This window comes from Callorhinus ursinus, unplaced genomic scaffold (genome assembly GCF_003265705.2).
Source record: "Callorhinus ursinus isolate GAN/ISIS: 27379988/994484 unplaced genomic scaffold, GSC_fseal_2.0 scaffold38, whole genome shotgun sequence".
NCBI classification, from domain to species: Eukaryota; Metazoa; Chordata; class Mammalia; order Carnivora; family Otariidae; genus Callorhinus; species Callorhinus ursinus.
In genome coordinates, this window is record NW_027397100.1 from 9059287 (window position 1) to 9073268 (window position 13982).

The 13982-nt window shown below is 59.5% G+C and overlaps 1 protein-coding gene across 2 annotated transcripts in view; it reads right to left on the reverse strand.

Moving 5' to 3' along the window:
* SRC (SRC proto-oncogene, non-receptor tyrosine kinase) overlaps nucleotides 1-13410 on the reverse strand; it is a 49832-nt gene extending 36422 nt beyond the window's left edge. For both annotated transcript variants that reach the window (XM_073880448.1, XM_025876524.2), the window contains exon 1: nucleotides 13218-13410. The gene's annotated coding sequence lies outside the window, so the exon portion shown is untranslated. The remainder of the gene's footprint in view (nucleotides 1-13217) is intronic.
* Between the last annotated feature and the right edge of the window lie 572 nt (nucleotides 13411-13982).

Below are 13982 nucleotides of genomic sequence, written 5' to 3' on the forward strand. Positions count from 1 at the left end.
GAGGGAGAGATGGGGGAGGCAGGGAAGGAGGGAGAGATGGGGGAGGCAGGGAAGGAGGGAGAGATGGGGGAGGCAGGGAAGGAGGGAGGGAGAGATGGGGGAGGGAGGGAGAGATGGGGGAGGGAGGGAGAGATGGGGGAGGCAGGGAAGGAGGGAGGAAGAGATGGGCGGAGGGGGGAAGGATGAATGGGTCTCACCCAAGGCCCCGGACAATGAAGAGGTACAGGCCGGGCGCTGGGTCTGTCCACCCCCACAGGCTACACCCCAACCACCCCTGTCCCCGGCCACTGCCTGACGCATCCCCGTGGCAGAGCTTCTGACCTCCCTGACCTACACAGGGCAGTGTGCAAGTCGGACACAACTCCAGGCCCCAAGCCCCACCTGGCACGGGGCCCGCGCACAGAACGGGGACCAGGGGATGTCTGCTGAGTGAGCAAGGAGGGAAGAGTGAGCCAGGGGCCATCCACGGGGCCAGGGCCGCCGCAACATGTCGGGTCCCGCGTTCGTGGAGCAAACACACTCAGGGCGGGCAGGCCTCAAACCGGCTCTGCCAGTGCCGGGGCGGGGCAGGGCGCTGCAGGCTCGGCTGCAGGGTGCCGGTGCCGGGTGCTGCTGGGGATAGGACCCGCAGCCCGGGGGAGGGCAAAGGCCAAGCGGACCCCAGAGCTCCCACCACTCCCCGCCCCATAGAGACAGAACCATTCCAGCCCCTCTCGGGTTTCTTCCTGGGCAGGAAAGGGACCCCCTTCCAGACTCCAGGCCCTGCCCTGCCCTGTAGAGTGCAGGCTCCCTTCCCGCCAGGACCTGTCTCCACCTGTCCCCAGCCTAGAAGCCCTAGAGGGAAGGAGAAGGGCCTGGCCTGGAAGTGAGTGGAGCAGGGGCGGGGCGAGGCTGCAGGCCACCCGGTGTAAAACCCAGCTCTGCCCCTATGGCTGCTTTGTGGTCAGCTTCCCCACGTGGAAAGTGGATTGGGCATGGATTCCAGGGACCTTCAGGCCCCTGGTGTGGAATTATCTAGAAGAGACCACTTGGCACCTGCAGCCCTGCCCCAAAGCCCAGCGGCCGTGGGTGGACATAGCCAGAGGCCAGACTTACACACAGGTCCTTACTCCCCACAGAAAGAGCAATCCTAAAACTGCCCGCTGAGCACTTAGTGTTTACCGTATGCCTGGCATCAGGCATGACACTCTACACGCATCGCTTCACTCGTCCTCCCAACACGCTGTGAGCTAGGGACCCCCCGCAGAGGAAACTGAGGTCCAGGTCACATGGCAAGTGAGAGTCCAGGCTCCTGACCCCACCCCTGAGGTCACACTGAGCAGCCTCCCTCTCCCCAGGATAGCTCAGGGCAGGAAAGAAATCTCAGGTACACCCAGAAATCTTTAACTGGAACTGGGGAGGCAGGGTCCATATTCCCCAAATCCATAGATCCCCCGAGGCCTGAGAGGCCAAGCCCCAGCCCCACCCCACTGTGTAACCCAGGCCGCGGGCGTACCGCTCTCAGCCTCGGTTTTCTCATCTGTAAAATGGGCAGGGTCCTGCCACTGTCACCTCATGTGTGCAGCTGTTTGCAGCCACGGGAGCTGGAAGGCTCAGTCCAGCCCTCAGGACAAAGTGAAGGAGGCACTGGGAATTTGTGCCTCCAGATGGACTGGGGGGAGGGAACGAACACAAACCAGAAGCCACAGTGGTCTGTGGCGGGGACTCAGCCCCTCATCACCAGCAGCCCAAGGAGGAAAGATGATTCCTCCTGCCGTCAGTTCCAAGGCCTGCCAGTCCCACCTCCAAGCACGTCCTGAAGCCACTTCCTCTCACCACAGCCACCCCCCTAGTCCAGGTCCAGCCTCCTCCTCCAAGCTGGCCAACTGGGGGCAGAAAGCCTCTCTGGAATGTCAGTCTTAACCATTGCTCCTGCTTCACGGCCCTTACAACACAAAGGACAAAGTCCTCACAGGGGCCTCCCAGGCCCCTACAGAGGACTCTCCCAGCCCCCCCCCTCCACTTCTGATCTGCTTGCACTACCCACTGTTTCCCCTTTCCCTGAGAACCCAGTGCACACGCTCGCTCAGGCCTTTGTCCCTGCTGCTCCTTCTGCCCAGAGCACACTGTCCCCAGACTGTCCCTCCTTCACTTCCTTCGTCACAGGCTCAGAGGGCCTTTCCTGACCACCTGTTCAAATGGCAACACACCCAGCCAGCTCTGCCCTCTCTTTGAGTCTCATTTCAAAAGCTACCTCCTCACAGAAGGCCTCTCTTGACCTCCCCCAGCCCAAGCGGGCACCTCCAACTTCTCCTTCCTAGCACGGCCCACAGTTCTGATGACACAGCTCACCGTGAGAACACACGTCTGAGGCGGACAGGGACCACTCCTGTCTCACTCACAGCTGAACGCCCCGCAGCGGTGTAATATTCAAAACAGTTAACAGCTGGGATGCTCGGCTACCACCCGGTCAGAGTGGACACTGGCCGAAAGCACAAGGCCTAGCATGGAGTGGATACCTGGTAATTACTGAATGGATGGACGGACAAACGGATGGGAGGATGGCTAGACGGATGGATAAGTGAACAGTGGGCTTGGGACTTGGGACTTGCCAGGGATGCTCAGGGCCCTAAGAAGGTGGCCCAGAGAAGGGACAGATCCGCCCAAGCTCACAGCCAGGCTCTGGCCCCCACGGCTGCAGCCAGCCCAGCTCTCCTCCTGCACAACCCGACTTTCATTTCCCATCTTCTCCGTCTGAGGAAGCTCCTTCCCCCGCCGGGGAACTGGGTGAGGAGGAGGGGCAGGCGGCCCTCTGCTCCCTAAAGAGGGGGGCTCCCAGGCTCCATCTGTCCCGCCACAAAGGGGCTTTTGTCCTCGGTGCCTGTGCTGAGCCCGGGGCAGACCGGAAGCCACCCCTCAGCCGCCTAGCAGGTCCCACCACCCCTGGTCAGCTGGGCCAACAGCTCCAAGCCAGACCCCAGGGGCTGGCATGGTGTGTTGGGCACAGCCCTCTGAAATCTCATTAAGCCCTAGAAGACTCTAGGGTGACCCTCATTTTGCAGATGGGGAAACTGAGGCTCAGAACGACAAAGATACTGTGGCCGAGGTCTCCCGGCCCACAGAGAACAAAGCTGGGTTTCAAACCCATGTCCATCTGGCACCAGTCTTTAGCCATGGTTCTCAACCCACCTTGCCTGGAGTACAGACCCTCTGGGTTCAAGAGGGTGGAGGGGCCTTTCTGGAGACACAAATGGACAACCATGTCTAGCCCTGCACCCAAGCAGGGAGACCTTTGCCCTGGCAAGGTTTGCCCAACAAGGCAAGGAGGCCAGGCCCTGAACCCAGAGCACTTGCCCCATGCCCAGCCCATGTCCCAGGCGCCTTCGGAATTGGCCAGCCAGGCCCCAACACGTCTCCACCACTTCCTGCCAGGCGGGCTTCCACAGGGAAAGGATGTCCAGGCAGGCAGAGCGGGGCTGAGGCCCCCACCCCTCACCTTGCCGCTCCCCCATCAATCCCAGACCTGCCATTTGTCTGGCCGGCGCCCACCTTCTCTCCAGGGCCACCTCACCAAAGCCACAATGCTGAATGAGCCAGTCCTGCCCAGCAGTCTCTCCTCAGCCCCAGGGACAGCATGTAGACTCCCCAAGCAGGTGCTCAGGGCTCTCCATGGATGAGCACCAGCACCTCTCAAGTCAAAACTCTACCACTCGGGGCTCCAACAAGAGGAGCTGCTCATACCACACCTTCAGGCTCTGGTTCAAGCTCCACCTCCCTACAGAGAACTATGCCATCCTTTCAGGAATGTCATGTACCGCTTCCTCCAGGAAGTCCTCCCTGGTCTGCTCCCTCCAAGGCCCCAGACCAGGCCCTACCTTCTGCCCCAGATAGGGGTTCTTGATCCCCATCTGGAACCCCAGCCTCCCTGGGCTACCTTCACTTGACAACAGTAATTGAGTGCTAGAGAGGTCTGACCCTTCTCTATGTCTTCCCTTCACACCTTTAGCAGAAGGCCTCAGCAAAGCCTGGCAAGGTACTGAGGCCTTGCCTGGTCAACCTAGTCACCTTCTAACTACGTTGCACATGAGCTGACACTCCCCACCTCCCCAGGCTCTGCCTGCACCCACCAGGTGAGTTCCCACCTCCAGATCTTCGCCCAGGCTCTCCCTTCTTCCTGGATTGCCCTCACCATTCTTTTTTCCTTGTGAGCTCCTGCTCATCCTTTAAGACTCAAGCCAGGTGTCACCTCCTCTAGGAAGCCCTTCAGGCCTTGTAATGGGCTGCTGACTGAGTTCCTACGGTGCCTACCCTGTGGTAGGGCAATGATCAGGCTCTGTGTCCGCCTCCACCGGAGTGCAGGCTGGTCCCAGGGTACATCCCTTAGGGTCCAGCAGCAGGTAATCAAGAGTCCAGCTGCCAACTCCCTACCCAGAGAATCCAGGGACACAGGCCAGGAACAACTCCCAGAGGCAATAACGAGTCCTATTTTGCCCATGCTGCCCACAGATCTAAGGTATGGGCGGAGTGGTGGGGGGGGGGGTTGCTTTCTGCAAATGGCCAACTGGTAACCAAACCCACGTCGTTTCTAAAACTAGGGCACAGGAGAGAAATGGGAACAGCAGAATTGTCCCCAAATAGAACTGTGGCTCATCTGGTTCCAGGGCCTTCGGGAACACCTGGCAGGGAGGGGGGTGGGGAGCACAGGTGGCTGCTCGCAAGGCTCTGAAAGGAAACCTGCAGTTCGGAGGGCGGGAAGGTCAACATCACCGCAGCCACGCTGACCCCTGCCCCCTCCCCTCAGGGTTAGTCTAAATCCTGGAAGGTGGCAGTCCACACCCACTTGCCCCCACTTAACTACAGGGTGCTCCCTAAACTGTCCTATCTCTGAGGCTTTGCTCACGTGGGTCCTCTGCCTGGAATGCTGTTCCCCCTTCTTGCCAGGCAGAATCCTGCCCATTCCCATCACCGTAATAACCACTAGCTGGGGCCTTTCTCTAAGCCTGGCATGGGCAGGCATCTGGGCGGAAATGAGCTTACCCAGTCCTCCCAACAGCCCAGTGAAGAAAGACGCCTGCCCCCCTCTCATAGATGAGAAACTGAGGCTCAATAAGAGAAGCCGACCGTCCAGGGCACACAGCAGAGGCGGCGGGTGAACCAGGTAATGCGGTGGGACCTGGGTGCCGGTAGCTGCAGGGCACCCAGAAGGCCTGGCCAGGCCTGGTTCAGCCTCCTAGGCAGGCCCAGCCTTGAGAACTTGGCATAGTTCAGGGACAAAGTGCACAGGGCACAGCCCCCACCAACCTAGACAGGAGCCCTTAACTCCCCCAACCTCCACCCTAAGGTGGCTGCTGACTGAGGAACCACATTGGTTTGATGTGATAGAACTATTTCCCCACAATATGCACAAACCCACTGCACAGATGAAAAAACTGAGTCCTGGGAGGGGACAGTTTCCCCATCTGGAAAGTGGGATGTGCCCCCAGGAACCTGTGACATCCCTCTGTGGCCTGGTGGATGCTATTTCCTTTCTCTGAGTCTCAGTTTTCCTACCTGGAGCATGGGACTGTCAATCCTTTCCTCTTCAAGTTGATACAAATTATAACAAAATAGCGGCTAACATTTACTAGTGCACGCTATATGCTGGCTTTGCTGAAAGCATGGTGCACCTCACTTGATCCTTAGAACAAGCCCATGACATGGATACTGTCATGAGGCCCATTTTTCAGGTAGGAAAGCGGACGTACAGAGAGGTGAACTGACTCACCAAAGTCACACAGCTTTGTGGGTGACAGCAGTCGGAGGCAGAGGAGAAGCCCTGGGGCTGGGGCTGGGGGCTGGGGGACTTCCCAGAGCAGTCTCCTGGCCTCACCGCCCTGAGAGGAATGCCGGGGAGGGCCTGGAAGAAGGCCAGGGGTCAGACAGGAGGCAAAGAAGGGCTCGGCCTGGACGAGGCAGGGCAGGCCTGTAGAGTTCACGGGGTCCTGGGTCCAAATTTATGCACTGGGTGACCTTGGGCAAGTCTCTTCGCTTGTCTGAGGTGAAATGGGGCTGGAACCGCTGCCCTGCAGGATGCTGGGAGGACCCGAGCCAGGGCCCAATGATGTGCTGAGGGAGCCAGGGACTTCTGAAGGAACCCCAGGGGCTGGTCACCATTCCCTCAGGATCACGGTTGCATCTGGGTCTCCACTCAGAAGGGGTGGGAACGTGGGCACAACCTGGCCCTTCTCTGAGTCCTAGAAGGAACCCTCCCAGCTCTGCCCGCCTTGCAGGCTGTGTGGCCTCAGACAAGTCACTTCACCTCTCTGAACCTCCAAATCCTTTCATGGGGCTCTGAGAGAGGGGTTCCTGCCTCGGGAGACTGGGGGTTCGTGGGGGTGGGGTTCGGTCCCATCGGCGCAAGCAGAGAGAGCAGCTGGGGTGACCCTGTCTTGGGGCCTCAGTTTCCTCATCTGCCAAATGAAAACGATTATGATGGTTCTGCCTTCCCCCTGGCCCTGCCGGGGATGCCCAGAGGGGGCTGTGGAAAGCGCTTTGTAAACTGTCAAGTGCGGCACCCGTGGAGTGATGGTCACCCCCGTACTGCCTACAAGGCAAAAAGACTTGCCATCTGGGACAGAACGTGCCAGCGCCATGAGGGAAGGCAGAGAAGGGGCAGCAGGGTGCAGAGGAGGGAAGAATGGACTCAGGCTGGGGCACAACGGGTGGTCACTACGAGCCTTCTGGAGGCAGAGGCTTCTTAGCCACTGAGACAAGTACCGACAGTGAGGGCCCACGGAGGCTGGACAACCCAGGCTCACAGGGAGACAGGTGGCTAAAGCGCCACCTGGGTACAAGAGAAATGGGGGTATGGCCAGGGTGCGGCAGAGAAGAGCTCACCTCCAGGAGCCCTTGCTGAGGAGCCCCGGGCCCACCTGGCCCCTCTCTGAGCCTCAGCGACCTCCCCAAAAGCACCAGGCCAGGAGTAGCTCCTGCCTCGCAGGCCAGGCAGGCCAAGATGCGAAGCCCCCACAGCTCCATCGGTGGTCACCTTCGGACAGATGGACCCATTCAGGGAGGAGGCCGCAAGTGCCAGGGATCAGGGCACCGGGAGGCCTTGACAAGTCGCAGGTGGGCAAGTCACAGGTGGGTGGAGGCGGGAGCTGGGCTCAGGGAGGCTGGACGGCGCTGGTGGTTTCCAATCCACCCAGTCACGAGCACCGTCTCTGGTTAACCTTCCCCTCGGCCACGTCCCGTAGGACAGGCCTGCCACAGGCACAAGCATCCAGTCTCAGCCCCAGGGAGTCCCCGGTCAATTGGCCCGCAATTCCGGTCCCGAATCCCCGCCTTGTCAGGGAACTGCCTTCATAATCACGGGCCCCCAGAACCATGAAGCCCTTGCTGTGTGCGGACTCTGCCAAAGCAGCCCGACATTAGCCCATCTGATCCTCACACCACCTTGTCAACGCTGGTCCTGGTACTGTCATCCCCGTGTCACAGACAGGATACTAGGGCCCCACGCGACTGTTCTCCCACAATCCTACACAGCAAATGGCAGAGTCAAGATTGGAACCCAGAACCAATGGGCTCCAAAAGCCTCGCTATGGGGGCGCCTGGGTGGCTCAGCTGTTAAGCGTCTGCCTTCGGCTCAGGTCATGATCCCAGGGTTCTGGGATCGAGCCCCACATCGGGCTCCCTGCTCGGCGGGAAGCCTGCTTCTCCCTCTGCCTCTTCCCTTGCTTGTGTTCTCTCTCTCGCTGTCTCTCTCTCTGTCAAATAAATAAATAAAATCTTAAAAAAAAAAAAAAAGCCTCGCTATGTCCACTCCCTTAATGCCATGAGTACCCACTGAGCACCCGTGAGATGCCAATCCGTGGAGCTGGGGGCTCCCTGCAAGATCCAATACTCCAGATCCGAATGGAGATCCATCCAGAAGCAGAAGCCCAGAAAGTCAGGACCACTTGCCCTCAGCAACACACCCCCAACCCTATTCCTTGGGAAGGATTTCAGGCAAGCTGGGGGCACACTCAGTGGGAATCGGATGCTACAAATCACCCAGAAGCCAGAAGTCTGGGCTCACACTTTACTGTGCTGGGAGACAGTGGCCCCAGCCCTTGTCCCCTCTGAGCCTCAGTTTCCTTTCCTGTGTAATGGGAACAAAAGTTCTGCCCACCCCATGCCGGCGCAAAGGATGGAATGGGCCACCTCGCAGTGACCTGGCTGGAGAGGGCATGACGTGAGGACATCCACATCAGACAGAGTCAAAGGCAGGGCAGCAAATCTGGGTGGGCCGAGAGACGGTAATCAGGCCTGGACAGGGGAGCTGGGTTTCCGGACACCATCCCAACCCCAACTTCCGCCCCCGGCACCAGGAGTCAGCCTGTGCTGGCCTCGCAGCCCAGCAGGTCTAAGGATTCAGAGGACTCGTTCCCACAGTCTCTAACAGCCCCACGTGGGCTCAAAGAGGACTCGGTCAGGCCTGCCCTGGAGGAGCCCCCAGCTAGGATCCCCACCGCAGAGCCTCAGTGAGGGAAAAGACCTCACTGCGCAGAGGATAAAACTGAAGGCCAGGGCAGGAGATGCTTCTCATTTTATTCCAGAACTCCTCTGGATAGCTCTGCTGGGAGGAGAGGGACTGAGGCCCAGGTTAGAAGAGAGTCACTTGCTCAAGGTCCTATAGCAGGGAGCCGGGGAACAGGGGTTTTGCTTCTGGCTGTGGGCTCTGAGATCCTCCCCGTTCATCTACCCCTGGACTCGGCCCCACCCAGGCTGTCCTGTGGGAAGCGGCAGGCTGGCTGAGTCGGGAGAGCCCTGGATCAAAAGACAAGAGATGTGCCTTTTTCTCCCAGCTTGGATAATATGTCCTGGGTCTTTCTGGCCTCAATTCCCCCATCTGTGAAAAGAGAAGGTCAGAACAGACCAGGAATGACAAACCCATGCACGTGTACAACATGCTCTAATCCTCCGCCAACGGCAGACATCACTACTCCGTCACAGCACTCATTTCCGGGAAGCCAAGACTGGGCCTCAGAAGGCTTCTCAACACGCAGTGCAGGCCTGGGCCATCCTAAGACTGGATACTATCTGAGCCCCCACGAGGGAGGGGGAGCGAGAAGAATGTCACAGTTACTGAGCATCCATCCAGTAGATTCAAGGCACCGGGAGAAATGAGCGCATTCCGTCTTCACAAGGGAGGTGTGCAGAGGCCGAGGCTCCTTTGGACATACAGTGGGAATGGGGCCTTGAACACAGGGGAAGCATGCACTGGGCCTACCTTTCCCAGAAGTGTGATGCAGAGCCAGCTACCAGGTAAAGGCAGGTACAACCTCCTCCCACTCTCCGTTTGGCCCTACTAAGGGTAAGCCCCAGGCCCATTTTACAGCTTCAGAAACTGATTCCGCTGCCAGAGGAGGAAGGACTTGAGTCAGGTCTGGGTCTTCCCCACCCCGATTTATCTAGTTAATGTGTGCTAAATGCTTTACTTCAGTCCTCTTGGGCATCCTAGGAGCATGACTCATATTATCCCCACTTCACAGATGAGGAAACTGAGGTGCCCCCAGAGGAAGTACCCGCCCCCCCCACCCCGCCCAGTGGCTTGAGTGGAAACCAGAGTGGTTTACCGTGGAGATAAGGGGGTAAGAGCAGTTGGGGGGGGCAGGAAGTAAAGGACTGTAGGGACCCAAGGGGAGAGAGAGGTGTAGGAGCCACACGACCCAGGCAGGAAGTGGCTTCTCCTCTTTGGGTCTTAGTATTTACCTCTGGAAAATGGATCAATCTCACGTAAGGCAGGCTTTCGAGAAGCTGGGCTGAGGTAGACCAGTAGCGCTCTCCCCAGTTGACCCTCCTCGTACAGCAAGGGCAGAGCAGGACTCAAATCACCCAGCACACGGGAGGCCTCTCCCAGGCCATTCCTGCCCAGACCAGCACCTTCGGGCTCCGTGAGCTCATCCACTTAAAGTCTTAGAGACACAGCCGACAAGACCACCCAGTGGAACACCGCTCAAGGCAGGTCCCCTTCCCTAAGCAGCTGCCTGACAGGGAGATATTTATTGTCACCATTTTCAAGACAAAGAAAGAAAGTCTCAGAAAGATACAGTGAATGACCCAAAGCTACATAACAAGTGCAGACGGTCAGAACTCAAACACAGACCTGTCTGACTCCTGAGCCCTTACCATACCTCTGGTCTCCAGATGACCACTGCCTGCTCCCCACCCCACTCCCAGCCTCCAGCCGCCCTGCATGCACTTCACCAACTGCTGGCTCCCCCCTTCTCCTGCCTTCCTGCCAGTGAACTCCTACTCCACTTTCAAAGCCCAACCTCAAATGCCTCCTCCTCTTGACTCCTGATCTAGGCCCCCACAGAATACGTGGAGTCCAGCCCACAGATCTATTTCTACCAGGTGCCTTGAACAGCTCTGTACCCCTGGCCTCCAGCATGAGGCTGTTCACACGGGGGACACCGATTAGCCCTTTGTGTGAAGATGAAGGTCAAACTCCTCCCCAAGGCCCACACAGCCCCATACGGTCCGGCCCTGCTGATAACACCCCCCAATACACCCCCCATTTCACCTCTCACCCACTTTCCTTAATTCTCCACACTCTAGACGCAGAGGTTTTCCCATTGTTTCTCCATAACAACACACACTCCCCCACCTCAGGGCCTTTGCACATGCAGTTCCCTCTGGCTGGCAAGCCCTTCCCCTTGCTCCATGCCTGGCCAACTCCTACATACTTCCTTCAAGATTCCTCTGCAATCCACGCCTCTCTCTTTGAGCCCTTATCGCATCTGTGATTATATATTAATTTATTTGGCAACTTGTTTGCTACTTGGCTCACCCTCTAGACTCAAATATCTGGGAGGCCAGGGACCTATTCACAATTCCGCAGCAAGGACCTACCCAGGCTGACCACACTCCACAACTCCAGGGGCCCTGGGAAGTGTCTGAATAGAAGGGAAGAAAGACCACCCTCCCTCCTTCTTTGTTGAGCAAACTTCTTGCTCTCCCTCAGCACCACCTCCTGGAAGCCTCCTGATTGATGCCTCCTACAACTCCCACTACTAACCCCATCACCACACTGCTCAGCCTGAGTTTGAAGCTCCTAGTATACAGCAGATGCTCATACAGGGTCATGAACGTTTGCATCTAGGCAGGTTTGGGAAAATGGGGTCAACTTAGGACCAGGGGGTTGGTGGGGGGGGTAGGTAGTTGTCACCAGGTCACTGAACCATCTCCTCCCTGGCTCCTGGGGCTTAGGGGAGCCAGACATACCCCCCACCCACCCACCCACCCACCAGGTCACAATCAGGGAGGAAGCCAAAGCAGGCACGGTGCTGTGAGCTGGAGAGAGTTCATGCTTCAGGAAGAGGCTAGGGAGAGGAGGCAGAGCCAGGCAGCCTTCCTGGAAGAGGTGGGCCTGAAGCTAAGCCTTCAAGAACAAGAACAGATAAGCAGCTCACAGAGGACAGGGCAATGCTGGCAGGACATCTTCAGTATAAAAGCCCAGGGGCCGCCCAGGAGGGCCTAGGCAGGCAGTCAGCTGAGAGAGGTGACACATTGTAAATCACTTTCCTGGGTGGAAAGACCACATCACCAAGGCATACCACATCAGCACACCACCAAAAGGGCTTCGTGGCTTCCATGCAATCACTCATCAATCAGTATAGTCTTTTCCGACACTGTTGCGTGCCTCGTCCCAGACTGGGAAACCCCTGCTCCCCCAACACTGGAGAGGGGTGCAAGGCAGGCAGACTGGGGTCTCTGAAGTGTAGGTTCTAATTCCAGCTTCAAGCTGCATGGGCTTGGTCAACTCACTCCCCTCCCTGAGCCTCAGTTTCTCCATGCGGCCTATTTTATACTTAAGACTGAGGCCCAAGGAAGCACTGAGCAGCTTAAGGGCCACACAGCTGCTGGATGGCAGGACTGTGCTCAAGCTCTTTCTCAAGGGGTGATGAGGTGGCTTTTCAGACACCAATCCATCCTCCTCTGGACACGAGCCCACTAGGACCAGCACCCTCAGCCCCCACCCATTTTAGGCAATTCATCCAGTGAAGCACCCATTTATTGAGCACCTACTACACACCAAGCTCCTTCATGGAGATTCCCCCATTCCACATGCGGGGGCTCAGAGGGGCCATCCCTTGGCCCAGGTCACCCAGTGAGACAAGAAATCTCGGTGTCTTGTCTGCCCAGTCAGGAGGTTGAGAAGGGGGTCAGTAACAGGACCAGCCTGGCCTCTTGAAACAAGTCTGATGTCAGCGGCACTGTGGCTGGGCCTGGACTCCCCCCAGGTAACCCAGGGACCACTGCCCCCATTGTGGAGGTCCTGAAGCTCAGGGACCCCACCTGGACAAGGCTCACTTGTTCTGCCCACTGTCCGGTCAGAAGGCCCCAGAGGCGGACCTGATACCCCACAGGTGAGCCTCTTCTGTTCACCCCCATCCTTCCACCAGCCCAGGAGTCCCAGCAGGACCCACTTGCCACTGATCAGGACCCCCAGATCAGAGAGGGTAGGCAGTCATCTGACCACACAGGGCAAGGCAAGTAGTTGGCCCTGCTGGCTGGCACTCAAACTCACCCCCAGCCGAAGCCCAGGCAGGAAGATGGACCCGGCCTGGTGGAGAAAACCCAAAAGTTTCGCCAACTTCTGAGCAGGCAGGCGGCTGGGCCTGCCAGGTGCGAGGCTGGGGGCTGGAGGCAGCGGGGACCAACAGTGTGGCCCAGTCCCTTCCAGACCGGCGGCACCAGGCCCTACCCGAAGCCCCAGGAGGATAGGGAGGTCCTGGTGCCCGGGCCCGGCGCCCCTGGCTCGGCGCCCCCAGGCCCACCCTGCCCGCCCCCTCTCCACCTCCCATCCCCGGCCGGGGGGCGCCGGGCCCGGCAGCCGCGGCCAGAGGCGGCGCCGACAGGCTCAGATTTCAGATTTGGCCTAGACCTGGCCCGGGGGCTCGGCCCGGCTCCTGCTCTCAGGGGGCTCGTAGGGGAAGGGTGAGCCGGAGGTGGTCCCCGGGCCGACAGTACCCCCCGGAGCCCCCCGCCCAGCCCCCTCCCCCCCGCGGCATCACAACAAAAGGCCGCGCCGGGCAGGTCCCCGTGCGCCCGCCCGGCGCTCGGGGATCGCGGCTCAGACCCGGGGGTGGAGGTTGGAGGGGTGGACAGGAGCCCCCCGCGGCCGGGCGATCCGACGCCACGGTGGTCCCGGGCGGGGGCTCCCCCATGCCGGCCGGGACCGGGGGCCCGCGGAGGGGCGGGGGGGCGCTCACCTGGGCCGGTCGGCAGGCGGGCGCGCCCGCAGCCAGACGCACGGGAGGACGGACCGCCGCACGGCCAGGGGGTCGGGCAGACGGCGGCCTGGCCGCTCCGGCTCCCAGGCCGGAATGGATTCCCGGCCGGGAGAGACAGATCGAGAGAGAAAGGGAGGAGGAGGAGGAGGAGGAGGAAGAGGAGGAGGAGGAGGAGGAGGAGGAGGAGGAGGAGGAGGAGTAGGAGAGGAGAGGAGAGGAGAGGAGAGGAGAGGAGAGGAGAGGAGGAGGAGGAGGAGGAGGAGGAGGAGGAGGAGGAGGAGGAGGCGGCGGCGGCCCGGGGAGGGAAGAGGAGGGAGGGAGGGAGCGCGCGAGCAGGGAGGAGGGGCCCGGCAGGCCGCCGGGAGGAGGAGGAACGAGGAAGCGTGCGGGGACGGATTCCCCGCCGGTGACCTAGGAGAGACCCACACGCGGGCCCCCCACCCCACTGGAGCCGGGGGTCCGGGCGGGGCGGGGGCAGGGGGCGGAGGCACAGAAACCCTGCCCCCGCCCCGCCCAGAGAGAGCGCCCCACCTTGTGGGACCCCAAAATACCCTCAAGCCAAAATGCCCTCCCTAACCGCCCGCAGCCCACCCACCCTATTTACCCCAAATTCACTTCTTTCTCAATTACCGATGATGATGATGATGATGATGATGATGATGATGATAATATCAGCACTCATGAAACCCTCACTCTTTGCCAGGCACCATACTGATGGCTCACGTAGACTTTAGGATCTATTCC